Source organism: Arvicanthis niloticus, chromosome 4 (genome assembly GCF_011762505.2).
Source record: "Arvicanthis niloticus isolate mArvNil1 chromosome 4, mArvNil1.pat.X, whole genome shotgun sequence".
Lineage (NCBI taxonomy): Eukaryota > Metazoa > Chordata > Mammalia > Rodentia > Muridae > Arvicanthis > Arvicanthis niloticus.
Window position 1 is genome coordinate 79,397,811 of NC_047661.1, and position 27,756 is coordinate 79,425,566.

Sequence of the window (27,756 nt, forward strand, 5' to 3'; positions counted from 1 at the left end):
TCCACCTATTAGATATATTTTAATATCTTGGGTTGTATAATTATCTTAGACAACTGGTAACATATAGCAAGATCCTACTTCTAAAAACACCACACACTTTGGTTTTAGGACACAGAGAAATTAAGCAAGAAGTGAACTGAAAGCTTTCTCCCCTCTGGCTAACATCCGTAGTTCTGGACTGTGCTATCCAGGCTGCTGTGGGGAAGGCTATCAATAGGCTCACCCCACGGTGGACTCAGGCCATACCAGCCTGTCAAGAAAGATGCGACCACTAGTGTAACACTGGCAGGACTGTTGTGGGTGCAACCAACTATTTTTTTGGTTGGAGCTGAGGCTTACTCCATAAGAGAGACTTGCACTGTAAACTTGCTCAAAGACTATATCTGGGGAGCTTATAGGCACTAGTGGGAAACACACTACAGTTATTTTTGTTAAGTAGGCATGATGTCAAAGAGCCTTCTAAATATCATATGTGTATGCCCATAGAAATGCATTGCTGTCGGCATTGGTCAAATTTATTATGCAGTGGGCAGCAGTTAATACAGAGACTCACAGCTAGTCAAAATTCTGAAAATTCAAAACAAGTGTCTATCAACTGCTTAGCTGTCTATTAACTGATTTAAATGAGATCTCTATCTCAACCCCCCACTCCCAAGGCCCAGGGAACATCAAGGAAGAAATGGCAGAAATAAGGTTCAAAAGACAGGGAGAAGTTTTATGAAATGCTGCCTACTGTATATCACATGGCTGCTGCAATCATGGATGCACAGCAGCTATGCTTACTTGTACAAGACCTGAACCACACTGGCCCTTCGTCGTTCTATTAAGGACAAGGGAAGGCTCTTTATGAGCTCTACCGCTACTTGAGAAATTCATCTTCCTTACTGGTATAGCAGCTAAGTTGCCTCAACTCCAGTAAACAATCCCTCACCCATGCTCATACAGGGAGTCCTAATTAAAGACTGGATGGAAGTGAGAGGTTCAGCACAGCAGGGGCAAGAGAGAGCAACAGAGAGGTAAGCCATAATATGATATAGTAAAATATATTATATACGTGGGAAACTAAAAACCATGTACATGGACAAAATTAACAAAAAAAAATAGTTTTTAAAATTTAAAGTAAAATAGTATCTTGGACAAAATAGGTCTTTGAGTGGAAGAGCTTAAGAAGCCTCACTCTAAGAATGTTATTTTAGATTTAAGGACACGAGGCCTTGCAGTTAAACACATGAAGAGGCTGAAAATGACTTTGCAGAGGATAGAACAACAGTGTAAAGATGTGAATGCACATGGAGGCTGGACAATACAGGAATATAAAGGGGAATTATTCGATTGGCTTACACAGTGGGAAGCTGGGTAGTTAGCAATGGCTACCTGCATGCTGCCATCTCAGAGAACTCAGCGCTGAGAGTCTCTTTCCTTGTCAAGAAACTGGAAGCTTCAGCACAGAGGGAACCAATAAAGCCTCCCCATGCAAAGCTGAGTGTTCCCCACAGTCACAGTGTGAGCCTGCTTTGAAAGATGGAATAAGCTGGAGTCTAACGAGCATGGATGATGACAGCAGCAATAGACATTTGTTTAGAAAGAAGTGACCATGCACACACTGCCTGGCGTTCTCTCTTCCACTTTTATTCCATGTGGCCTCCAGTCTATTGGTTGGTTTGGCCCACATTCAAGGCATATCCCAACCCTCAGTTGGTCTCCTTCATGTCAATCCTTTCTAGTAATATCTTCAAAGATACACTCAGAAATGTGTTTTACCAATCCACTAGGAATATATGGGTCCAGAAAGTTGACAGGACTATGTGTACATCACACAAAATAGATTGAAGTAAAATAAAATGTAGCATGGGACAAAGAAGATGATTATCCAGTGAAAGGGGGCACTTTATCAAGAGACAGTAACAGTATATGAACCTGAATATATGAAACAGGTATGAAATGGCCCAAGGGAACAACAGACATAGCAATGCAAGAATGGTGGGGGTTTCAGTACTCTACTCTCAACAGTGCTTAGAACATCCAGACAAGAGGAATGAGCAAGCTTGAGCAACTCTGTAGCCTAAGCTGATCTGAGTGACAAACACAGTCATCCAACAGCCACAGAGGGCACATTATTTTCAAAAACTCACAACATATCGCCCAGAATAGAATTTGTTATCTATAAAACAAATTCATGAATTAAAGAGAGTTGGAACTATATTGATCATGTTTCCTCTCCACAATAATATGGAACTAGGAAGTACAAGCAGTGGTAAAATTGAAAAACTCACAGACCAGACGTGAAGAAATCAAAAACTTCACTTGATTTTAAAGTACATAGCAAAATATTTTTAAACTGTGGTACTGGCTACTTCCATTAAAGTAGACACAAAGACTTTGGAACAGAAAAGAAAGCCCAGATATAACTTCACAATTTTGTTAACAGCTGATCTCTGGCAAGGATGCTAACAAACCAAGATCATGCAATGAAGGAAAAACAGTCTCTCTAATAAAGGGTGTTGAGAAAAATGGATATTCTCATCAGAAGACAAATTGCACCCTTATTTCACAACATATATTAGAATCGACTCAAAACAGATTAAAGACCTACAAGTGAATCTTACACTACGAGAAGAAAAGTTTCCCAATATTGGTTTAGGCAATAATTTTTATGAGTCCCAAAGCACAAGCAGAAATAGACAAGCAGGATTGTATCAACCCAAAAACCTCCGCAAAGCAAAGGAAATAACAAGATAAACACACAATCTTGGGGATGGAGGAAAATATTTCTGAGCCATACATATGACATAGGGTTAGTGCCCATACTACATGGGTAACACAAACAACTAACAAAACAAATAACTACTATAAAATGGCACACATTATATTATTATTATTTTATTATTATTATTATTATTATTATTATTATATAAAATAGTTGCACATTTCTCAAAATGGACATGCAAACATCTAAGTGGATACAAGACTGTGTTTGGCACCATTAGTCACCAGACAATTGCAAACCACACTACAGAGATATGTCACACTGGTGAAAGTGACTGTTATTAGAAAGATAACATCCTGGTATAAGGGGAAAGGGAAAGCCTTGTATATGTTGTGCTTAGTACAGCTGCTATGAGATCTTCAAAAACTTAAAATCTAGCACTCTAATTTGTGGGTACATATTCAGAGGCAAGAGATCAGCATTTCTAGAGGACATCTCCACACTCATGTTCACCGCAACATTATTTAGACTAGCCAAGATATGGTAACAACCTATGCTATGTGTTATTCAGATTAGCCACAATATGGAATCAACTTATGCTATCTGTTTGTTGGTAGGTAACACCACCCACTCAGGAGCATAGAGGAGAATGGTGCTTAAGATGTTATTGAAAAAGCATAGGCTTTTTTATGTAAGATGTGCAAGTTCTGGAACCTATGGTTAACAGTGTAGTGCTGTATATAAGTCTGCTGTGATACAGATATGTGACATAGTGACATAGGTCAGACCAGTCCCAAACTTTTAATCTTCCAGCTTCAGCCTCTGGAATACTAGGATTTGGAGTGTATGCTTTCATTCCTGGTTTATTTCTCAATTTTCCAGAGTTGTTTTGAAGACAGAATGAGGTTGTTTAAGAGAAAGCACCGCATAACATAAAAATTTAGACAGTTGTTACTGATATTTCTTTCTCCTCTCTGAACCTGAAAACTCCCATAAGCCACAGCCCAGAGGTTCTTATGTACACACGCACCTTGTTTTCATAGCACCCTTTTTATAAGTCTAGACAGATTCCTTGTCTCTGGCCAAGAGCTAGGCGAGGCTCGATTTGCTTAGCACAGACCCTGACACACAGTAGGTAACACAACAAATGTTTTCTACTGAATGCATCTGAGGGCTACAGATGAGGAAGATGATGTCTCATCAGCAAAATGAATAAGACAGACATTTCTTTCTCAAATAAGTTTTAATCTTTCTTGCTTTCATTTCCTGTTGTTCTGATAAGCTATACTGACAAACGCAACAAGCAAGAAAGGGTTTGTTTTAGCTCATGATTCCAGGTGACTGTCTATCATGCTGGACAAGTCAAGGCATCAGGAGCTTGAAGTAGCCATTACTTCAAAACCCAGAAGAAAGGATCACTGAGTGCATGCATGCTGGTGTTCATCCGGTATTCTCTACAGTCTAGGATTCGCTGCCTAAGGAATTGTGCCGCCCACAGTGAGCAGGTTTTTTCACCTCAGTTAATAAATCAAGATAGTCAAGACTTGTCCAGAGGTTCATTTCCCAATGATTCTAACTTCTGTTAATTTGACAGTTAACTCAAACTATTACAGATAGATGTTGTTAGCACTCTCCATCCTTCTACTAACACATTTAAAAACACAGTAACAACAACAGCAATGATATTTAGCTTTTTGTTGTGTCAAGGAAATGTTTTTGACACATAGCTTCAGCCTGTGGTTGTCTGGCTCAGTTGCTTTTGCATCTGTGTGGAGGCAGCACATCATGACAGAAGCACTTGATGGCCAGGCTTGTTTGCCTTATGGTGGACAAGGGATGGGTATGGGGGAGGAAGGAAAAGAGGGAGAGCCAAGAGCATGCTGGGATCTCAACTTACCCTTTAAGGGTATGTCCCCAGTGACCCAGCTTTTTCCTCCTCTAAGTTCCTGCCACCTTCCCATGGCTCTAAGCCTTCAACATATGAATTTGAGGAAACATTTAAGAAACAATGACAAGACATAAATTGTTCTGCAACTCTCAGTGAGTGAGTCAGGACTTTTTTCTCTGAAAATTTCTTTCCTGGAAGTGGCCAGGAAAGTTGAAGTTGACGTTCTTTTTGTCTTTCAAGTCACCAATTCATGCTCCAGCATAATTAACCTTGGTGACTTCTTGGCTCTTTGCAGGACCACTGAGTGGGCTGTGCCCCAGGTTGGACTATACAGGTAGCCATTATTCCCAGAAGTAAGGAAAAATGGGAGCTAGAGAAAGGATTAAATATCCTGAGTCTTGCTGCTTGGCCTCTGAATTTGGAGTGAGGTAGGGTGGAGAGAGAGAGCCACTCCCCACTTTGCTGAACCCAGATGGTGGGTCCGTGAGAAACACTTAATTGACCACAGAGAGGACATATAACTTTGGCAGAAGATGCAAGCTAATCAGAAGCAGCCCCCAACCTCCTCCCTTCTCCCTGCTGTAAATTCAGCTTGATGGGTACAAGAAGAAATTCTAGCACTCCCCAGGGCTCCTAGAATCACCAGCCATGATGCCAGCCTCAATTACAGGATGTTCAGAAGCAACCCAGAATTTCTCATTTAGGAGATAAGAAGTTCCAGCCTAGCATGGCCAGGCCCCTCCAGCCAGAAACCATTCTTCCTTCGTGTCAACAGCCTTCATGCAGGGGATATCAAGAAAGAAAGAAGGAAAGAAAGAAAGAAAGAAAGAAAGAAAGAAAGAAAGAGGCAGGGAGGAAGGTGGGAAGACAGTTCAGTTGGTTACAAGCTTGCCCTGTAAGCATAAGGACCTGAGTTCAGATTCCCAGAACCCACATAAAAAGCCAGGAGTGGTGACATACATCGGTAACGCTGCCACTGAGGAAATGGAGACAGGCAGATCCTAGAGATGCTTTAGTCAGCCAGCCTGCCAATTAATGTACTTCCGGTTCAGTAAAGGTCCTGTCTTGATAAATAAGGAGATAAGGGGGACAGCTATAAAGACCTTGATTTCTGGCCTCCACACACATATGAATATGCACACACATGCATACACACACACACTACATAAAAAAAAAAAAAAAAAAAACCAAGAGTGGCTAGAGACAACCCAGCCTTGGAGATATAAACAAATTAAAGTACCATTGAAATAATTTAGGTCTCATCATTCTATGGAGTGTCACTGTCGTATAATACATACGTGACCTCAGGAAAACCAAACACTATGAGTTTATCAGCCTGACAGTGCTACACATGAGTGTATGAAATGTCAGGGGCTCCCTCAAGGATGGATAAATGATGGTCCTTCCTCTCCCAAGCTGATGGGGCTACTAAGACCAAATAGAATCTGTTCTAGCCCTTCTCTCTGTCAAGCTGTTGTTCCATGGAGAGGTTTTCCCTGAGCTTGTTCACTCCTTGACTACTGACTGCTCTGGACTGTGTCAATTCTACTAATCTTGCTAGCCCTATGTTATTTTATTGTATAGTCCTTAAGATCCATTCTTCACTAACTGCTGGCAGAATCCAATAGCTTGAATTTGTCATTAATGCATCTTCAAAACATAGAACAGAAAGACAACTCATAACTTGGTGACGTATGAAGATTAGCCAGGACAGTTGCTAGCAAGGACATTGAAGCCATGGTAGATTTTGTAACACCAGGTGAGCTTCTGAAACACTTGATATGTAAACTTTAAGCTTTAACAGAGAACTATATTTGAATACACTGTTCTATGAGATTCAACAGCTGACAGGTGTTTTTAGAACCCGCTGTCCTTGAGACTCAATAATGATTTTACTCTTCTAACAGTTATAGGTAGAAAGGAATGGGTTTAGGGGCCTCTTCCTCCCATCTCTCATAATAGTCTGGCTTCCCAATACAAAAAGCAAACAATTTGAGATTTGAGTCTGTTCTGTTAGCATTTCTTAACCATGTTTACTCATTAATGAGACAGGTGTTTGAAGGCTGGGCCAGTAGAAATGAGGAGAGAAGAAAATACCCCATTTTTCTCTCTTTGGCTAAGCCACTAACTTACATGTTTCTTTGACACTAAAATGTCCTCACATCTCACGAGTGGGATATGAAATTTCTCAGCATTCTCCAGAGGCAGTCACTCAGGTGAGACTTACTGGCCCTTCTGTGACAACGGTGAGAACTTGGCTGTGGTGGGAACTACATCAGAGTCAATCTGATGTTGGAGTCCCAGGAGTGAGGTTCTGTCCCGCCCCAACCTCACATGCTGTGAGCTATGGGCGGCTTCCCTGTCCACTATCAGGTGTCCACTACTTCCTTAACTGGAACAACCAGGGGAAAGAGAGGAGCCTGGTCACTCTGAAAAAAAAAAAAAAATGTGAGAAGTATACACAGCCACTAGATGTCAGCATACAGAAAGACAGCAGGCTCTTAAAAAAAAAAAAAAGCAAAGGGATTACAAGTTTTTTGGCTTCAGGTATGGTCAGGTTCAGTCCTAGAAGAAAGTTGCCAGTTTGTTTCCCTGGTCCCCACACAGTTACTGAACATCAGTGTTTGACAGTCCTTTGAGGCTCTACACCAAAAGGTCCCTTGGGACACCTTCCCTGATGACACCCTCTCCCACATTTCTCAGACAAGTTTGGTCAGTCCAGCCGTCACTTTCCTGTTCTCTCCATCCAAATCTCAATCATGACAATTAAAACTCCCAGAGAATGGGCACCCCCTCTTGCTCTCCCTGTAAGGTCCTTGAAAACAGAGACAAGCTTCCTTTGCCTCAGTTTTTTGATTTTCAACACAGGACTGAACTACCCTGTGCTTTGGTCTCTCAGTGAACCTGGGGTTCACCATTTGGGCTAGACTGGCTGTCAATGAATTCTCAAGATTTAACACACACACACACACACACACATACACAGTTAAAGACTGCGTTTACATGAGTTCTAGGATCTGAACTCAGATCCTACACTTTACCTACTGAACCATCTTCCTATTTTTACTGTTTTTTTGGTTGGTTGGTTGGTTGGTTGGTTGGTTGGTTTGGTTTGGTTTACTTGTTTGTAACTCAATGTCAAGAGTTATTCCTCCACTTTTTGTTTTTTTACTTTGATCAGCAAGCATTGCTTTGATGGAGCTTTAAGACCCATAAATATGTAAATCAAATGAAAGCAGAGGTACTTAAGCTAAGTGAATGAAGGTGCTTAAAATGGGGAGGGGGTGTCTCTAAGCAATTTTCAAAAGCAGTAACTTGGTTATTATGTCAGTTCATCTTTTTATCACCAGTTCCCCCCCAAAAGCTGAACACCTATGAAAGAATGCGTTTCTAGGGATATGAGTGGTGTACCCATTAGGAAGGCTGAGAGCCACTGTTAGCACCTCTGACAGCTCACACAGGTCCCTGGCATCTAGCCTCTGTCTTTCCCTCACTATAAACAGATGCTCAGGTGTCTTGATGTCCTTAAAAACTTCCCCACTCAACACAGCTGCTCCTTAAATCTCCACCCTCCTTCACATTCAAACCCCCTCCACCCCCAGAAAGCCATCTATGTCTTGCCCCCACATTCTTCTCTGTCCCTCTGTTCTCTGTAGTATGGCTCTGGGCTCAAATGGTCCTTCAATTGTGCTCCTGACTAGATCAAACAGACTCTCACAGCCCCACAGACACTGTCAGCTTCTTGCTTGAAACTCTTTGTCTTGATTTTTCATGACAACCCCACTGGCAAGATTGACTCTTCCTTCTTCAGCTGGTTCTTCTTGGCTCCTTTTTTGGTTGGCTCTTGTGGAAGGCCTCCATCTCTTCAACTCTCCTCATCTGCTGCCCCTGCATCATCTACTCTTCTGTCCAGTCCTAACCTTCATGTTCTCATTAACAGCCCTGGGTCCTTCCATTTGTCTCCTGTATCCAACCCTTAGAAAAATCATATTCAACTGAACCCCTCAAAGGACCCAAGTCCACTCCTGTCCCCCCACCACGCTCTGGATTATCTCTCATCCTTTTATATCTCTGTCACGCATTACCACTGTGTGCTTTTGATCCAAATGCTAAAGGTTCATCATGCATGGAGCCACGGATCTGGAATACAAGCTATGCCATTTCATCCCTCCAATTTGAAATCTTCTGTGCTATCTGCTGCCTAAGAGTACATCCAAGCTCATTACAAAGGTTCATACTCAAGGCTCTCCTTCAACAGGGCCCAGCATTGCCTGGCCCTCATTCTGTTTCTCTAGCACATATTCCTGCATTCCATAATCCAAAGTCAGTTTTAGGAAAAGTTTTAAATTAAGAGCTGGGAATATGGCTCAATCAGTGTTATGCTAACAAGCTGCACAAGGTCTCCATACACATAAGCACATATGCCCATACCTGTATTCACATGCACCTACACACACATAAATGTGCACACATGGATGTATGTATTCGAGTGTGCACACACATACACACATACACACACATACACACACACATACACACACACACACACACACACACACACACACACAGCATTTTAAGGTTCTACTATAATCACTCTTATACATTCTCTTTCTCCTGAACGCAGCCTCCTTTTTTTAACCTGATAACTCTACGCATGCTTCTAAACTAAGTTTTTTCTGACCCTTTCTGATCTGGCCAGGTGTCTCTCACAAGTTTTAAGTAGCCACCCATGCATGCTCACACCTGGGCAGTAATGTAGCTGTGTTAAAACTGCATGCTTACCGATCATCCTCATACACTAAATTCTGTGGCTTTAGGAAAGGGGTCTTTAAAACGGTTTTCCTCGCTGCATGGATCATAGAGCTCAGAATGGGTGAGTGTTTAAGAAGCTGTAGAGAGCCCACACCTCCAGCAGCACTGCTATGATTTCCTGCTCAATTAGCACGGTGCTGTGTGGGATTTTGTCTTTGAAAGCCACTGCTCTTTGGAGTACTATGTGATACTCCCAGCATAGCTGCCCCTTGTGTCCATAACTTGGGAAATAACACGGCCACTGTCTCCCAAAATGCTTCCCCTTTGGGTACCACCAATGCATTCTTTGATGTTGGGAGCGAAGGCCAGGGCTTTGCTAACACTTGAATACAATTCCAGTGAAAGAGGCCAGCCCCTGTCTTTTCAGCAGAAAGGAAGGCTCAGCAAGCTACTTGACACGCCCTCCCCGAGCCACGTCCAGTGTCTAAGCTTCAGACCTACCCTTTATATCTAACTAAGAAAATATGTTTGTCTATTTTCTAGTCTGGGACTAAAATGTGTATCTGGAACATCTCCCCCTTTTCTCCGTCTGGGATCATAAGATAATGCTCTGCCCCTGTGTAAATCACCCTTAAATGACCTGCTGCTTTCTGAAAAGCTGCTCCCAGGAGGTGATGCTCTGACATCTGCATAGCTCTGCTCCCCTTTCTCTAATTTTTCTACATGGGGGAGAGGTTTGGTGGCTAACAGAGAAACTCTGGAGGTCAACTTCCTCGTTTGATGAGTGAGAAACGTGGGCTAAAATAACTTATCTAATGTGAGTGATATTAGCAACATTTACTGTGTGCTTACTGTATGCACTTTCTATGTGTTACTATAGCTAATCTTTGCAATAGCCCTATGGAGGTGCATTAATATTTCACCCCAAGTTCAGTGGGTCCAAAGTGATGTTATGTGCTTATTAATGTTTTGAAATATTCATGATGGGATAAACTCAGGTGTTCAAAGTCACACATCTACTGAGAGCAAACAAGGATTCCAACTGCAGGACTTGACTCTAGACCTGTATGATGTCAGGGCTGTGTGATGTCAGGGCTGTGTGATGTCAGCGCTGTGTGATGTCAGCTCTGTGTGATGTCAAGGCTATGTGATGTCAGGGTTGTGTGACGTCAGTGATGTGTGACATCAGGGCTGTGTGATGTCAGGGCTATGTGATGTCAGGGCTGTGTGATGTCAGCTCTGTGTGACATCAGGGCTATGTGACATCAGGGCTGTGTGACGTCAGGTCTGTGTGATGTAATCACTAAGCCCTGCTATTCTATAAGCCTTCTTACCTTTCAATTCACTAAAAATATTTTCTGAGTTTATTTCTGATAGCTTGAGATGGTTATGTGCTTAGCCATTTATTTAAAAATACATTGCACAAGTGAAAGCCATTTTAAACTTTAAGGATGTGTATGTAATTCAACTGTGAATATGGGTTTCCACGTACTGATGTTCTTAGGACAAGACTCACCTGGGTTGAAAAGTGAGCAGTCCAGAAGATAGCAAACACCATTTGGAATCAAGTGGAAAATTCCCCCATGGCTGCAGAGTTCAGTTTAAAAGGCCGATTAAGGAAAGGGGGAAAGTAAACTCTGTTTGCTTAAACCAAACAGTTGCCATTTGTGAACAGAAGCCAAGCACCTGTTGCTTGGGAAAGGAAAATTTCAAACCTGGCATTGTAGGGTTATTACTGATAAGGACTGGCCATGAAGAACTTCCGAAGTTGGCATTTGGGGCCCAAAGTTTATCTTTGTCTTTGTTTACTGTCTTTATCTATACATGTGCCTTAGTGGAGCACATAGCTTGTGACTCCAGCACGGGACTCATTCGCTTCTTCATTGCTGGACGGCACACTGACTCATGAGTGGCTTTTTTAAACAGTGAGCAGGACAGAGGAGCTCATCTGGTTCACCCATTCCTGTGATCTGGCCAAGGGGTCTTCCTCTATTTGTGGTACAAAGAGGTTACTTAGCAAACAGAGTTTTAAATCTGGGCCACACTGACTGTACCCTCATGATAACTAGGCAGGGTCATGGGCATATGGCTTCCTGCCTGAAAACCCATCTCATCTGTGATGACTCTCTTACCCATATATGCACCCCATCCCCTGATGTCTCCCAATTCTAGACTGTGGTTCATTGAATCACCAGGCAGAGTTAATAGTCTGTACTTTTTAACAAGTTTTCTAGATAAGGTGATCAACTGTCCTTGATTGCTTAGGAATGAGAGTTTAAGTTTGAGACATTCGCAGCCAAACATTTAAGAAGCTTTGGGCAAATGGAGATGAGCTGGTCAGCCTGTTCCTGGACTGAGTAACCCCGGGGATTGGCAGACTAACCCACAAGCCAAGCCAGTTTACTGCCTGGTTTTGCAAGTAAAGTGTTACTGGAACCTGTTCGTTGCTTTACACTTAGGCTGTGGCTACTTCTGTGCTACGGTAGCAGAGTCAAGCAGTTCAACAGACACATGACTCAAGAGACCTGTAACGGAGATTGCTTTGTTCTTTACTGAGAACATTAGTAACTCCAAATAAAATCTCACAATCCATTCCCTCCAGCACGAGCCACTGCCATCTGCTCTAAATTCACCTTTTCTCTCTCCTCACTCAGAGTTCGAGGTACACTTGGCTTTTGATAGCTCCAGAGAAATGCCAAGAACATTTTCTTTCATTTACTCCTGTTTTTCTTATGCTGCTTCCTCTGCTCACAATGGCTCCTCTCCACTCCACTTATCTTCCTTTCCTTGGCCCAAGGGAACACAATGCAGGGAGGCCCCTCTCCAGGAAGTCTTCCCTGGCTCTGTCCCCACTCTGCACCCAGTTTGAATGCCAGTGGAGCCTCCAGGTCAAATCCTCATCACTGACCTGGCCACACTCTGTGCTAGAGTGGCTCATTTGCTGGTGAGTTGCTCCCACCAGGCACTGTGATCTGTGAGATCACTACTGGAGCATATTACATCTATACTCCCATCCTCTGTGACTGCCAGCATGGAGGAAAGCCAGGAAGTAGCTGCTGTTATGAATATGTAAAGCAAGGGTGAGAAGTGCCCTGGGATATCGGTCCATTCATTTTAACTAGAAGCTTTAGCTTGAGATTCCTATCTAAGACTCATATCCCCTTGCTTCTGGAACCAGTCCCAGTTTGGGTATACTGAGAAGTTGTGAAGATACTCTTAGCCTAGTCAGCCCTGGCCAGGGGTGAGGGAAGACATGGGTAGTGTTCTATTTCCTCCAATGTGGAAGGAAGCGCATGGTGCAAACTGAGTGGGAAACATGGCTTTCTTGAGCATATTTTTCTGTGTCACAGTAAGAGTTGTGGGGGAAAAAATCTAGAAGCGATAGGGTGGGGGGTCTTCTTCTGAAAACAATTTTTGCTTTCTTAGAAAACTCAAGGGAAACTATGGGAACCCCCTCTTCAGTCCTGCACTTCACCCCATCTGCCCTCCTCCATCACTGCTTGTATCCAAACATACCAGATGTGATTTAATACTCAGAGGAAACCCAGTTACGAGCTTTTATGGATTTAACTAATACGCTGGCTGTAGCTCAGCAATGGCATCTGAAGTGTACTTGAAGCCAAGCTCAGGCTCCAAATTTTTGGTTTTGTTTTTAAGAGAATTTGGTGGGGAGGCAGGAAGCGCTGTTCATTTTAAACTTCTAGAAGCTTTACCTCTCATAATGAATGATTCCACCTTAGAACTAGCAATCTGAGCTGGCCATGACGGCACACATCTGCCGTCTCAGCACTTGGGAGACGAAATGAAAAGAATTGTGGGTTTTAGGCAGCTCGAGCCACATTTCAAGCTCTAGAAAAACCCAGACTGCACAGTGAGAGCCTGAACCACGGAGGAAAAGGAGGAGTTGGGGGAGAAGGGAAGGGGAGATGGGAGTTGGGGCAGAGAAAGAAGAAGAATGCTAACTGTAATTCAGTTAAAGAGCTGGACCTCTAATCCCTTGATGAGCCATGGGTGGGCAAAGAGAAGCTAGGGAGGCTACTGTTAAGATCCACCGAGTCAGTACTTGTTCTGACACAGGAGTTAAAGGTACTCACCACACAGGTACACCTGGTGGCACTCAAAAGCAAGACTCCCACACCAGGTAGCTTTGCAGCTTGGCCTCACTTGTCTGTGAGGTGGTGTGACAACAGTTGGCAAGCAGCTAACATTCAGGCTACTGCCTGCCCTCTGAGACCTTTTGTTCCAATAGCATCCAGTACTTAAATCCACCCCCTCCTCTCCATATGGCACAGAACAGGTGAATGGAAAACCTTGTCTGGACAGGTAAAGGTGTTCAATTTTGGCATGAAACCTCCCAGGTGTTAGATTCAGGGTTAGTTTTGTTATCATCTCAAGATTTTGATCTTTCTATGAAGTGGGCACAAGCAGTACTTTGCAGCCCAGAAGGTCAACGATTAAACCTACCCACATATGGAAATGCTCTTGAAGCTCTTGGTACATATTAGATGCCTTAAGACAGCCCTTGGAGAGATAACAGAGGTGGGGGCCAGGTGGGGGTGAAAAGCTTTGCCCTACTCTAGAGGGCATTGGTTTGCCCAAAGGTCAAAGTGCCAGGCTCAGCTTCACACCACCTTCCTCTAAGAGACTGCCCCAAACTCAAGAGTAAATTCAGTGGCTAGTGACTCTCCTGGTCCTGTTGGAAGATAGGAAGTAGGTGGTCTCTGAGGGCCAGAAGATATCTCCAGATGTAGGCCAGCTGAGGGGATTGTCCCTGAAGTTCCTCTTCAGTTGGAGGTTCTCTCCCAAACTGTAAACTCACGTAGGGTCTCATCTACCCCACCCCCACCCAACTTCTGATACACCCTGTTCTCTAAGATATCCTCAACCAGATCTCCAGCCATGTCTACTAAACTAGACATAGACAGACCTTCTACCGACTAGAAAGTACTGGTGCGTGTGCCACAAGAGCCCAAATTCACGTCCAAAACTTCGCTCATGTCTTTCCAAATTCTACACAGGCTCCTTCTCACATGTTCTCAGTGCAAGTCGATGATACCATCCCCACCCTCTGGATGAAGCCAGAAAATCTGGAGTCATTCTAGACTCTTCCCTTCCTTCCCTACTTCCTATCTAATTAACCATAAAGTTGTTTATTTATTAACCTGGCAAGTATTTGAGTGCTTGGTATAAGAAAAACAATACACTGTGTGCTGGATAAAAAGGAGTGAGCAGAACAAACATGGCCGACATCATAGGAAAGAGACTAACACATCTAGAGAGCTCCTGAGCTCCTGGTGTACATGAAGAGGTCAAATACTGGGTAATAGTTAGAAACCCTTGATTGCAAACATCCAGAACTGAATCTGAACAAGCCAAAGCAACAATGAAATCACTGAGACGATTCCAGAGTGGCTCATGGAAACAAGGAGGAGCTGCGGAGCTGGCCTTTGAGAAGCCCAGAGGGCACCGTACATCAGTCAACTTCCTCCTTGCTCTTTCTGATCACATTGCTGATCTGATAAAATATCTGGCGAAAGCAGCTAAGGGGAGAAGGGGTTGGTTTCAGCTCATAGTTCCACAGTTTGTGGAAACAGCCCACTGTGTTCAGGAAGTCATGGAGGTAGAACGTACGATGGTTGGTCACGTGGTTCACAGTTAGGATAGATGACATACTCAGCTCACTTTCTCCTTTAGTTCAGTTAAGGACCTCGGCCTCGTGGGTAATTCCTCACAGGCATGCCCACTAGATAATACCACAGGCTGCCTGACCTAGATAATACCAATGTAGGACCCTGTCTGCCTTTGTCCCTCATCTCTGTGGCTTGGCTCATTTCATTTCTACCGATAAGATTTTTCTACATTTCAGAGACTTAATTCACAACCCAGACTCATTCTGTTCCAAGGACAAGAGGGTCTTCATTATTTCCTGACAAGAAAATCTGGGGAGAAGACTTAGATTAATAGAGAAGAAAGTGGTTTGAAGCTGACCTAGCCTGGGTTGATGTATAACCCTGAAACCAGTGAAAGTCAGTACCTACCCCTGCAGCCAATGAAGGCACTGCCTAAACTCTGCCTCCATGAGGGCACTGCCTACCCCTGCAGCCAGTGAGGGTACTTTCTCACCCACATTCCTTATCTTCATTTCTGACTTTATATTACTGGCTTTCCTTTCCAGATCCTAGATTGATTTTCTTACTTCATTCATCTGCTTATTTGTATCCTAACTGAGTAGTTTTATAAGTGAACATCTTAATTCATCATCCAGGATTTTACCTGAATTCTCTAGAGGCACAAAACCAATAGAATGATTATACCTGATATGGGGCATTTATGAGATCGCCTTACATGATACAGTCCAGGTAGTCCAGCAATAGCTGAGAACCCAAGAGCCATTCAGTCTGTGAGGCCAGATATCTCAGCAGTTCCAGTGTGGCACTGAAGATCTTGATTCTTGGAGAGCCACTGTTCTTCAGTCCCCATTGAAAAGCTGAAGAAGTAGGAATCCAATGACAGTGGCAGTGGTAGTCAGGGGACTCTGGAGGACCAGAACTGATAGGATGAAGATAGATAGATAGATAGATAGATAGATAGATAGATAGATAGATAGATGAAGATAGATATGGATATGAAAATAGATACAGATATGAAGATAGATATGAATATGGTTATAGACATGACATAAACTAGATGTAGATGTAGACATAGACTAGACATAGATGTAGATTAGACATAGACAGACATAGACATAGACTAGACATAGACATAGACATAGACAGACATAGACACAGACACAGACACAGACACAGACACAGACACAGACATAGATGAAATTGATTAGAGTGGCTTACAGGCTGACGTCCAGCCAGCCTAACAATGACTGTCTACCAACAGAAAAACTAAGAATTCAATAGTTGTTCAATCCACAAGGCTGGGTGTCTCAGTTGGTCTTCAGTATATAATGAAATTCCCAAGAACTAGGTTCTGATACCAGGGGAAAAAAATGTCTCAGCAGCAGATCAATGAACTTGCCAGCAAGGGTGAGGACAAGCAGGCAAGAAGCAAAAGCTTCCTTCTTTCACAGCCTTATTCAGAGCTGCCATGAGAAAAGGTGGCTTAGGTTTAGGGTGGGTCTTACCACCTCCAATGTCCTATTAACAAAACCTCACAGGTGTGGCCAGCAGCTCAAATCTAAGTTTTCTCCAAATGCAGTCACAGTGACCACCAAGATTCGCCATCATGTGGACAAAGTGTTTTCCATGCAAATATAACAACATGAGTTCAATCCCCAGGCCCCACAGCAGAAGGACTCTTGGAAGCTGCTCGTGACCCCCACGAGCATGACCACATTTACATACAAATGTCATACATACAATTAAAAGGGATGTACATTCGTAAACAGCATTAGAGAAATGTGAGAATAGAAATTAAAAATTAAAAATGATTTCTATAACCAACAAAAATAAGACAAAGTCAAATACTACTAAACGTTTAGTAAAAAGAAATAAAGGAAAATACACAAGAGTCAAAGAAAGTTAGTTCATGCATAAAAATGTGTAGAAACAGAATTGGGTAAACATGAGGAGGGGGATCTAATTAAAGCATACCATGTTTTTTAAACTGTAGGATTAAGTGCCACTACAAATGTAGTAAAGGGGAAATAAAAAGGACACCTGTCACCCCGAGAGAGAGAGAGAGAGAGAGAGAGAGAGAGAGAGAGAGAGAGAGAGAGAGAGAGAGAGAGAGAAAGAATTGGAGTGGCTGCTCTCCGGGTTTTCAGACATTAGAAACCATCAGGCAGACATGGCAGCCAGGGAGCAGCTCAGACTGCATGTTCTTGTTTTACAATGTGCACTGGTGTTGAGCCACCCTGGACAAGTGTCAAGGGACTGCCAGAACTGTCTTCACCTTAGGAGCTTTCTTGCTTTGCGTAGCAGAGGCCTCATCTGTAGTCTGGAATGGGTCCTTCACCCTCACAGTACTCTCTGGTTTGTATACCCCATTGTAGCTATTGTTATAACTGGTGTGTGGCGTCATCCGGGTGTTCTGGGATAGTGGGAACAAGCACAGCCCTGAGCTCTGTACAGGCCAACCAGCCTCCATGATTCCAAGACACACTGAGCATTAAGCATCTTGCTGGCAGGATGCAAAAGTCTACTGGAACGTTTGAGTTCTCGGTGTCCACTGTCCTGAACAGATAAGTAGCTTTAGTAGTTCATCCATCTAATGACCTCAGGCTCAGAACCACCAAACTCAAAGGAATTCCCAGTTGGTGAGGTTTGCCCCTAACCACGGAGTATGGAGCTACCTCATGCTCACAGCTCTGTTTGACTTACGCTCTCCATGACCGATCCACATACATCACACACACACACAGAGAGAGAGAGAGAGAGAGAGAGAGAGAGAGAGAGAGAGAGAGAGAGAGAGAGGTCTGTCCATCTATCTCACTCAGGGCTGTGGTAGGTTGACTTGAGGCTTTCTGGCTTGCAAATGATTGTTCACTGGTCTCAGGCCTCCAAAGTAGATCAGTTTTAAACAATTGATTCCCTCTTAGATGGCATCTGCCCAGAGCCCTCTAAGCCAAGGTGATGACAAAATAGAATTATTCTTCTGTGCTGATTCATTCCACAGGAAGAGTCACTGTCTCACCAAAACCCACAGCTGGAGTTGAGGCTTACAGAACTATGGGCTTGTCCTGTGGGTCGGACTGCCAGTCTCTTCACCAAGGCTCCACCTGCCTTATCTTTTGGGTGAGGCTCTGCTCCCCTCTGCCTGCAGGGCAACCACACAGTTGGGGCTAGGCTAGGTATGGTTTGCTTCTTTCTGCTGTGTTGTCTTTTCTGTTTACCTATGCTTGTCAGCTGCCCTGCCCTTTGGGAATTTTGGGTGCTCTTCCTGGCTCTTTTTGGAGGAGTGTCTACTCTTTCTTTCCCTGACTCACCCTCACCGCATCACATGGAAACGGCTTTCAATACAAAATCTTACCCAGAATTTCTCTCTAGAGATTTTGCTAGATAAATTTTGTATTTGTGTACTATGTAATGTTCTGATTACATAATATATAGTGTGTTGGTTAATTTTGGTTATTGACTGCATTGAATGATACTTAGAAAATTGGTAAAGCTTATATGTGGGTGTATTTGTTTGGAAGCATAGCATGCAGATCGGCAGGCTGAGTTGATAAAACACACTCTGAATTTGAATGGCACCATCCAGTAAACTGGGGGCCTGAAGAGAACAAAATAGCAGAAGAAAGCACCTGGGTCCTTCTTCGTTGAGTTCAGTTGCTGTTGCCACCTCAGTTGCCCATAGACACTATATTCTTTTACTTTGGTGGGGGGAGGGGAGGGAAAGAGAGGGGGGAAGGGAACGGAGGGAGGGAGGGAGGGAGGGGGAGAGAGAGAGAGAGAGAGAGAGAGAGAGAGAGAGGGAGACTGAGCCTAGAATGGGCTTTTGAACCCTCAAAGTTTAATCCCAGTGATTCATCTACTACAACACCTACTGCAGCAAGACCACACACTTCCAAATCTCTCCCAAACATCTTCCATCTGATGACTAAGCATTCAAATATATGAGCCTGTAGGGCCATTTTCATTCAAACCACCGCATCTAGCATTTTGTGGGCACCATGTACCTTCTCCTCCCGCCAAGAGAGAATGTTAATGGACCCAATCTTATGAGAGTCTTGGGCAGGTATTCACAGCTGCTGTGCTTTCCAGATGGCAGTGGTCACATCATGCTTAGATGACAGAGTTCCATAACAAGAGGAACACGTCCAACCCCTGCAAATATGTATGTGACGTTACTGTACACAGAAAGGAGGTTAAGGTGAGCCTACAGAGTGTCATATGCCTATAATTCCAGCACTCAGGAGGCAGAGGCAGGAGGGTCATGAATTTGAGGCTATCTCAGACTACATAAAAAGTTAGAAGCCAGCCTTAGCTATATATTGAGATCCTATATCAAAAAGAATTTAAAAACATAAAATTCATGTCCCCTCTAATTCCAGTCCCCTCAAAAAAAGAAAGTGCTGAATGAGAAGTCAAGTTCTAACTATTAGTCCCAGATTTCAGAAGTGACTCCTGCTTTATAAGATGCTAAAGAGGAGCCCAAGTGAACGGCCATAATAGGTTTGGTTTCTTTGCATAATAATGTTTTGTTGTTGTTGTTTTAAGTTTAAATCAAATATGGCTAAATAGTAAGGAAAAAGTTATAATGAAAAAAGACTTCTTAATTCTATTGATACTTTGTAAGTATAACCATTTTTAATTCTTTTTAATTTTTTAAAAATATTTTAACCTATTCTTCTGGATAGATAATCTACTTCTATCAGTATTTCTTAGTTACCTATTCAGAACATGCAAGGATGGCACGGTGGCTCAGCAGTTACGAGCTCTTATTGTTGTCCTCTTGCAGAGAACCTGAGCTCAATTCCCAGCATGCATGTCTGCACCTCATAGAACAATAACCATTGGTTTTCTTTCCTTGGTGAGATTTAAGGCTCCCGGCCTATCTTTGTTTACACACACCCTCTCTTAAAGCAAAGCTAGCATCTCAAGCTCTTCAATTAAATTCTCCTAAAGAAGCAGCCATAATTGTATTCTCATTGTGTTCAGTGCAGCCACTAGTTTTCAGTTATCCACTGCTGTGGGGTGAACTGCATATCACTCCAAAATGCATATGTGGAAGTCCAAACGCCCAATGTAACTAAATTTGGATTACAAGGCCTTTAAAAAGATAATTATTGTAGGGGTGGGACAGAATCTAATCTTATGGGAGAAGGGAGAGACACCAGAGATCAAAGATATGACTATTCAAATGAAAGGCTATGTGAGAACGTGCTCATCTTCTAATGGGAGAGGAAGATCTAAACAAACCAAACCTGTGAACATCTTCATCACACTTCTAGCCTCCATAGCTGTGAGAGATTATGACTGTTTGTTTTTTAAGTGACCCTGCTTGTGGTGACTTGTTAAGAGAAATATGCCCATCTTTCTCTCTCTTTTTTTAATTTATTCATTTTAATATCCCAATTGCTGCCCCACTTCTGGTCCCTCCCTCACACAATTCATCGATCCCCATTTCCCTCCCCCTCTCCTCTGAGAAGGTAGGGCCAGGCTCCCCTGGTTATCCCCTCACCCTCATCAATTCTCTAGAGGGTTCAGTGCATCCTCTCCCACTGAGGCCAGACAAGGCATCCCAGCTAGAAGAACATATTCCATGTACAGGTAACAGCTTTAGGGACAGCCTGTCTTTAAAGATAAAGAATATTATTTTGAATCATAATTTTCCCCAAAATTTCTTTTGTGTCCCTCAACTGTCTCTGATTTATTTGTGTTAACCTTTTGAGCTGATTATAATATATTATAGAATAATTATGAAAAAATTAGAATTTCTTAATTTTTTTTCTTTCTCCAGCTTTTTCTACCCTAAAACTTATTTTCAACTTGGTTCTGTTCTTATCTCTCTTTGGCATTTAGAGAGCTTTCTGACATATTTAGAGACCCTTAGTTCTACATGGGATAATTACTGTTAAAATTTTTTGGATTTTATTCCAGTTCTTTATAGCTTTATATGTGTAAAAATTATATAGAATTCTGGGATAAATATGTGGGTCTTCAGGTATGCAGAGAGACAGAGAGAGAGAGAGAGAGAGAGAGAGAGAGAGAGAGAGAGAGAGAGAGAGACTGAGCTGAGGATGGGCTTTTAAAGCCTCCAAGCCCATTCCCAGTGACTCACCTACTACACCTGCTGCAGCAAGACCTCACCTCCACATCTTTTCCAGTCTTCATATGATGACTAAGCAGTCAAATATTTGAGCCTGTGGGGACCATTCTCATTCAAACAAAGATTCTGTTTTTCTCTTTGACTTCATATCTAAAAGGTATATTGACAAAACTGATTGCATCAAACCTGTTCACCTAAAAATGAGTGACAAAATCAGGGAAAAACAGTAGTGCAACATCCGCTTTAAAATCCAGGAAAATTCCCAAAAGCATAAGCAAATAAAAGTCAATGCTACAGAAAGTCCCTTATGATGGTTCAACTTAAATGTTTTTCAACTTTCTGACTATGGAAACGTGATACTCATTCCATTAAAAAAATACTTTAAAATTTTATGTTTTATGAGATTTCAATGTGTGTTTTTGTTTTAGAAAGACAGCATGTCTCTATGCAGCCTAGGTTAGTTTTGAACTCAAGATCCTCCAGCCTCAGTCTCCTAAGCACTATGATTGCAGGTGTGTCCTACCATGGCCACCTTTGGACTAGCAGTGTGCATGACAATATGCCTTGGTGATGCTGGACTGTAGTGGGAGCTGCAGATCCCAGTCAGTCAGTTATACAATAACTGAGATGAACAAGGAAATTCTTCAGACTACTGTGTGCCTAAGCTATGATATCATGGATGTTTATATCTTTCTTTCCTAGCATTAGACACATTTTCAAATTTTGATCTTTTCAACTTATGATGAAGGTTTACCAAGATCTAACCCTTCATAACGAAGAAGCAACTGGATACCAAAAGGATAGTCTATCATGGTTATGTGGGTGGGGCTTATTCTATGAATACAAAATAAGACTAACATTCAAAACCAATCAAGGTAACTACCATGCAATATAAACTCAAAAAATAAAAAATCACAAAATCATCCAAAAGGCATGGAAAAATTAGACAAAGGAAAATACCTATTTAGGTCACAAATTCTCAGCAGTCTAGATGTCTAAGTGACTTTAACTTGATAAAAAGAAACAGTGGGAGGAAATGTACTTAGCAATTAATTTTGAAAAACTAAATATTTCCCCTAAGACCAAAAAAGATGAAGATGTTCAGTCTTACCTCTAATCAGCATGTCCTAGCCAGCAATAAGGGGAAAAAAAAGAAAGAAAGAAATGCATGTAAATTGAAGATATGAGCTAGATTTACATTAAAATTATCTTTGTTGAAATCATATACTTTGGAAACCTTGAGGATTCTACAAAAAATCTTACTGAAAATAATTAATCAGCTTAGCAAAGCTCAAAGCAAAGAGTTAATATATAAAACATTATATATTAAATATTATATAATATACACACACACACACACACATATATATATATATATATATATATATCAGGCCATTGGAAATAGAAATTAAAAGTATGGTTTACAATAAAGATATGAAATACTCTGGGACACATGAAACAATATACATGCAAGATGAAAGACCCATACTATGAAACCTTCACTATGTTGATAAGAGAATTTGTAGACAACCTGAAAAACAAGCAAGCGTCACTTCATTCTGGCTTGTTGATTTAACTCTTATTTCTAAGATCTTTCTCTCTCTAGACACTGAGTTTTAACATCTTAACTTTTTTGTTGTTCCTAAAACCTTTTAAAAAGTCCTTTCCCTCGCCATCACACTGGCATGAGTGTCTTTCTGGTCTCTACAGTCTGCCGAGTTCTGAGGAGACATCAAGTTCTGGGGACTCCTTGGAGCCAGTACCTGTGGTTCTTTATCCTGAGAAAAACTATTCCTGCTTACAAATGTCTACTACTGAGATGCTCCGAGAAGAGATGCCTCTCCTCACCCTTCCTCTGTGGACCTACCTCTTCAAGACAGACCTGATTCTTCTATCAATCCCGAACTAAAGCCGTCTAGTCCTGAGGCTGACAAGGGCCTTGAGAAAAAAGTAGAGAACAAGGTCCTCCCAAGGAAGCAGAAGATGCGGACTGTGTTCTCTCAGGCCCAGTTATGTGCACTCAAGGACAGGTTTCAGAGGCGGCGATACCTCAGCCTCCAGCAGATGCAAGAACTCTCTACCATTCTGAACCTTAGCTATAAGCAGGTTAAGACCTGGTTCCAAAACCAAAGGATGAAGTGCAAGCGGTGGCAGAATAACCAATGATTGAAGACTAGCTACGGTCTGACTCAGAAGGGCTCAGCACCAGTGGAGTATCCCAGCATCCATTGCAGCTATCCCCAGGGCTATCTGGTGAACGCATCTGGAAGCCTTCCACTGTGGGGCAGCCAGACTTGGACCGACCCAACTTGGAGCAGCCAGGCCTGGACCACTCAGTCTTGGTGTATTCAAGCCTGGAGCAGCCAGACTTGGAATGCTGCTCTGCTCCATAACTTTGGGAAGGACTCTCTGCAGCTTTATGTGCAGTTGCAGCAAAACTTCTCTGCCAGTGATTTAGAGGCAAATTTGGAAGCCACTAGGGAAAATCATGCACATTTTAGCACCTCACAAGCCTTGGAATTATTCCTGAACTACTCTGAAAACCCACCAGGAGAAATATGAGGCTTACACAACAACTGGGCTTAAAGTCAGGGCAGGGCCAAGTTTCTTCCTTCTTCCAAGGATTCTCATTTTTTTTAAATTATTATTTGTTTTTTGTTGTTTTTTGTTTGGGGGGGTGTTTTGTTTTTTGTTGTTATTGTTGTTGTTTATCAAGACCGGGTTTCTCTGTAGCTCTGGTTGTCCTGGAACTAGACAGACCAGGCCAGCCTCAAACTCAGAGATCTGCCTATCTTTTCCTCTTGAGTGACAGGATTAAAGATTTTCCAAAGATTTTTATATTGTTTTTTTTTTAATTATTATTTGTTTTTTGTTGGTTTTGTTGGTTTTTGTTTTTTAAATCAAGACAGGTTTTCTCTGTAGCTCTGGTTGTCCTGGAACCACTATCTCTGTAGACCAGGCTGGCCTCGAACTCAGAAATCTGCCTACCTTTGCCTCCTGAATACTGGTACTAAAGGTTGTATACCACCACCACCTGGCATATTGTTTTTATTCTTATTCTTTTGGTGCCCGAGAGCAAACCTAGGACTTTGAACTGGGCACCAACTCAAGCACTGAGCTCTATTTACAACTGTGTGTTGGTGTATTTGTCTTAGTTCTGAACTTGTCTTTTGTAGTGTTAACTATGGGCTTTGGAGATGGTGAACTATACCCTCTTCTTGCCTGTGTACTCATCCACCCTTACCCACACCAACCCACACTAGTCCTTTGTTTAGAAGCTTGGGTCTTGGTGCACATGTACACTGTGTGTCATTTTGAGGGGTGAGGTTTAAAAGTATATACAAAGTATAAAGATTCACTCAGATACGGCTACTCTCAAGGATGAGACAGAAGGATCATCAGTTTGAGGGTAGCTCAGATATACAATAAGTTCAAGACCAACCTGTACTATGTTTAAATAGTAAGTAAGAAAGCATCTCAACAAAATAAAAGATTTCACCTGTGAAGGTGCTTGGATTTCCTCTATATCTGGAGTTCCATCAAGAGAAACTTCTATGTTAATATCTAGAAAGACGTTTATATTTGACTATACCATAATAAACCAGTGTAGGCTGGACTAGTTTAAATAAAATAAAACACTAATTTTAAAAAAAAAGCAAGCAAACAAACAAACAAAAAACCGAATACACACAAATCTATTGGGCTGAAAGATCTAATATATGCATTCCCTGTTTCACTGTGCTTCACCTTATTAATTTTAACATAAATTGGGTTCTTTTTTTTTTTTCAAATCAAAGCTTTATAGTAAGCCTGTATTTATTCACACCATTTTCCAATAGCACCATTCACTTTGAGTCATGATTTAGTAGTTCTCACAAAATTAGAAAGTTTTTACTATTATTCTGTCATGGTTTACTGTGATCAGTGACCTTTAGTACACATTGTGACTGCTTGGGGGCACACAAACTGTGTTCATGCAAGATGGTGAACTTTACCTCTTAGTGTGTCTCTTTTCTCACTGCTCCACTGACGAATTCCCACCCATTCCAGCTCGCTCTCTCTCTCTCTCTCTCTCTCTCTCTCTCTCTCTCTCTCTCTCTCCCTCGCTCCCTCCCTCCCTCCCTCCCCTTCTGTCTTTCTCTTTATGTGTCTCCTCCCTTCAGTTTTCTTATTCTTTGAGACACAATAAGATTTAAGATAATAAGAATAAGATAATAACTCCACAGTGGTCTTCAGATATCCACATGAAAGGAAGACTCTCTTTAAATTCACAGCTACAAATTATTAAACTCAGTGAAGAATGTGTTTCAAGAGCTGAGATGGGCCTTTTGTGCCAGTTGGCCAACTTATAGATGGAAAAGAAAGGCTAGTGAAGGAAATAGAGTGTTATTCTGGTTGGCTTTATCAAGTTGACATAAACCTAGACATATTTGGGAAAAGGAGATCTAAACTGAGAAAACGTCCCCGCCCAGTTGCCTATAGACAGGTCTGTACCATGTTTTCTTGATTAATGAAGACCCAGCTCACTGTAGGTGGTACCATCCCTAGGAAAGTGGGCCTGGGTTATATAAGAAAACAGGCTGACAACTGTAATGTTGACTCCACAGTATGCACATACCTGTGCCACCCAGACACACATGCACTCACATACAAAAAAAATACAGAAAATCTAATAATCTAACAGACAACAGGATGCACATTTTCAGTATGACACATTTGTATTTGTGAAACTCAGGTTTTGCTTGCTTGCTTGTTTTATAGAACGTTTGGAAGGCTTCAGAAGGGGGAGTAGGAATGCACATCTATAACCTCAGGACTCAGAGCCTGGGGTCCAAGGCTTCCAAGCCCAAGGACAGCCTGTGCTAGATAGGCAGTTACTGGACAGCCTGGGCTACAGGGTGAGACTACTTCTTTTCTCTACCTGGAAACAATGAAACAAATGATCAAACAAATAACAGAACAGGCCGGGCGGTGGTGGCGCACGCCTTTAATCCCAGCACTCGGGAGGCAGAGGCAGGCGGATTTCTGAGTTCGAGGCCAGCCTGGTCTACAGAGTGAGTTCCAGGACAGCCAGGACTACACAGAGAAACCCTGTCTCAAAACAAAACAAAACAAAAAAAAAAAAATAACAGAACAGAAAGAAAAGAGAACAGAAGAGGAAGAATGGGAAAGCATGGAGGTGGGGGACAGAAGGGGAAAGTGAGAGAGTAGAGACACAGAGAAAGATGGGATGCCAAGAGCTTTCCTCAAGCTCCATCTGGTCATCCTTCCCAAGGTAACCATGTTCTGACCATGTTTGGACTTCTGTGCATTTCTGTCTACTTCTAGGGTTTTGTTTTGTTTTGTTTTTTTATTTATTTATATGTAGTAGAACAAGTGACCTAGCCAGGGCTTCAGGAATATGATAACTATGTAGTAAGCTTTCTACATGATTCTCTTCACCACCAACCCTGAAAAGAAGGAAAGAAAGCAGGCTGAGCAAGTCATGAGAAACAAGCCAGTAAGCAGCACCCCTCCATGTCCTCTGCTTCAGTTTCTGCTTCCCGGTTCCTGCCTTGACTTCCTGCCCTGACTTTTCTTAGTGATGGAGTAGGATCTGACAGCGGTAAGATGAAATCAATATTTTCCTATCCATGTTGCTTTTGGCTGTGGTGTTTTTATCAGATCCATGGAAAGCCCAAATAAGACAGGAGCTAACACAGGAATGGTATGAAAGTGAAATGGCCTGTGGATGATGTGGGGAATGCTTACTGGTCTATATCACGCCAGCCACAGTATTCCCACAACCAAGGTCCTATCCAAAGCAAAGCTCTGTCCTTTAAGATTCCATGAAGACTGAGAGCACCAGGGGAGCTACAGAAGAAAAGACCAAAGACTAACTGGCAACCAGATTGGCTCCTGAGATTTCAAGAAAGATGTAGGGGTGCAAGTCAGAGCAGCAAATGTTACCATGGAAGCTGCAGCAAACTACAAAGGAGACTCTCAATGTAGACTAAAGATGAAAGAAGATGCCATACAGCCCCACACAAGCTCCAGGGCACAGGCTGACACTCTTGTTAGAGGCTAATACAACTGGTGACTTTAAGTTAAAGCCGTTATTCATATACCATCCTGAAAATCCTAGGACATTCAGTAATTGGTCTACATCTACTCTGACAGTGCTCTCTCTGTGTGGCACAGTGAAGCTCAGATGATAGCACACCTGTTTACAGCATGCTTTACTATGTTAATCCACCACTGAGACCTGGTTCTCAGAAAAAGATCTCCTTCAAAATATTACAGCATTGACAATGCCCTTGACCACCCAAGGGCTCTGATGACAATGTACAATGATATTAGTTGTTCTGATGCCTGTTAATGTGATATCCATTCAAATCAAGGACTAATGTTGATTTTGACATTATTTAAGAAACATGCCAAAAGGTGATAGCTGCTACAGATGATGACTGATCTGGGCAAAGTAAACTGAAAGTCTCTGAATAGGAATCACCATTCGACAACAGTCATAATTGTCATTAAAGAACTTTTCTGACTTGTGGAAAGAGGTCAAAATATCAGCCTTAGGAGGAGTTAACTGAGCTGTCATGGATATCTTTGAGGGGTTCAAACGTACCGTGGGAGAAGTAACTTCCGATGTGGTAGAAGGAGCAAGAGGTGGGTTCTAAATATGGAACTGAATTGCTGC

General features: G+C 42.2%; 1 pseudogene; it reads left to right on the forward strand.

Moving 5' to 3' along the window:
- The first annotated feature begins 19,088 nt into the window (after positions 1–19,088).
- On the forward strand, positions 19,089–23,633 carry LOC117707398 (homeobox protein NANOG pseudogene; annotated as a pseudogene).
- The last annotated feature ends 4,123 nt before the right edge of the window (positions 23,634–27,756 follow it).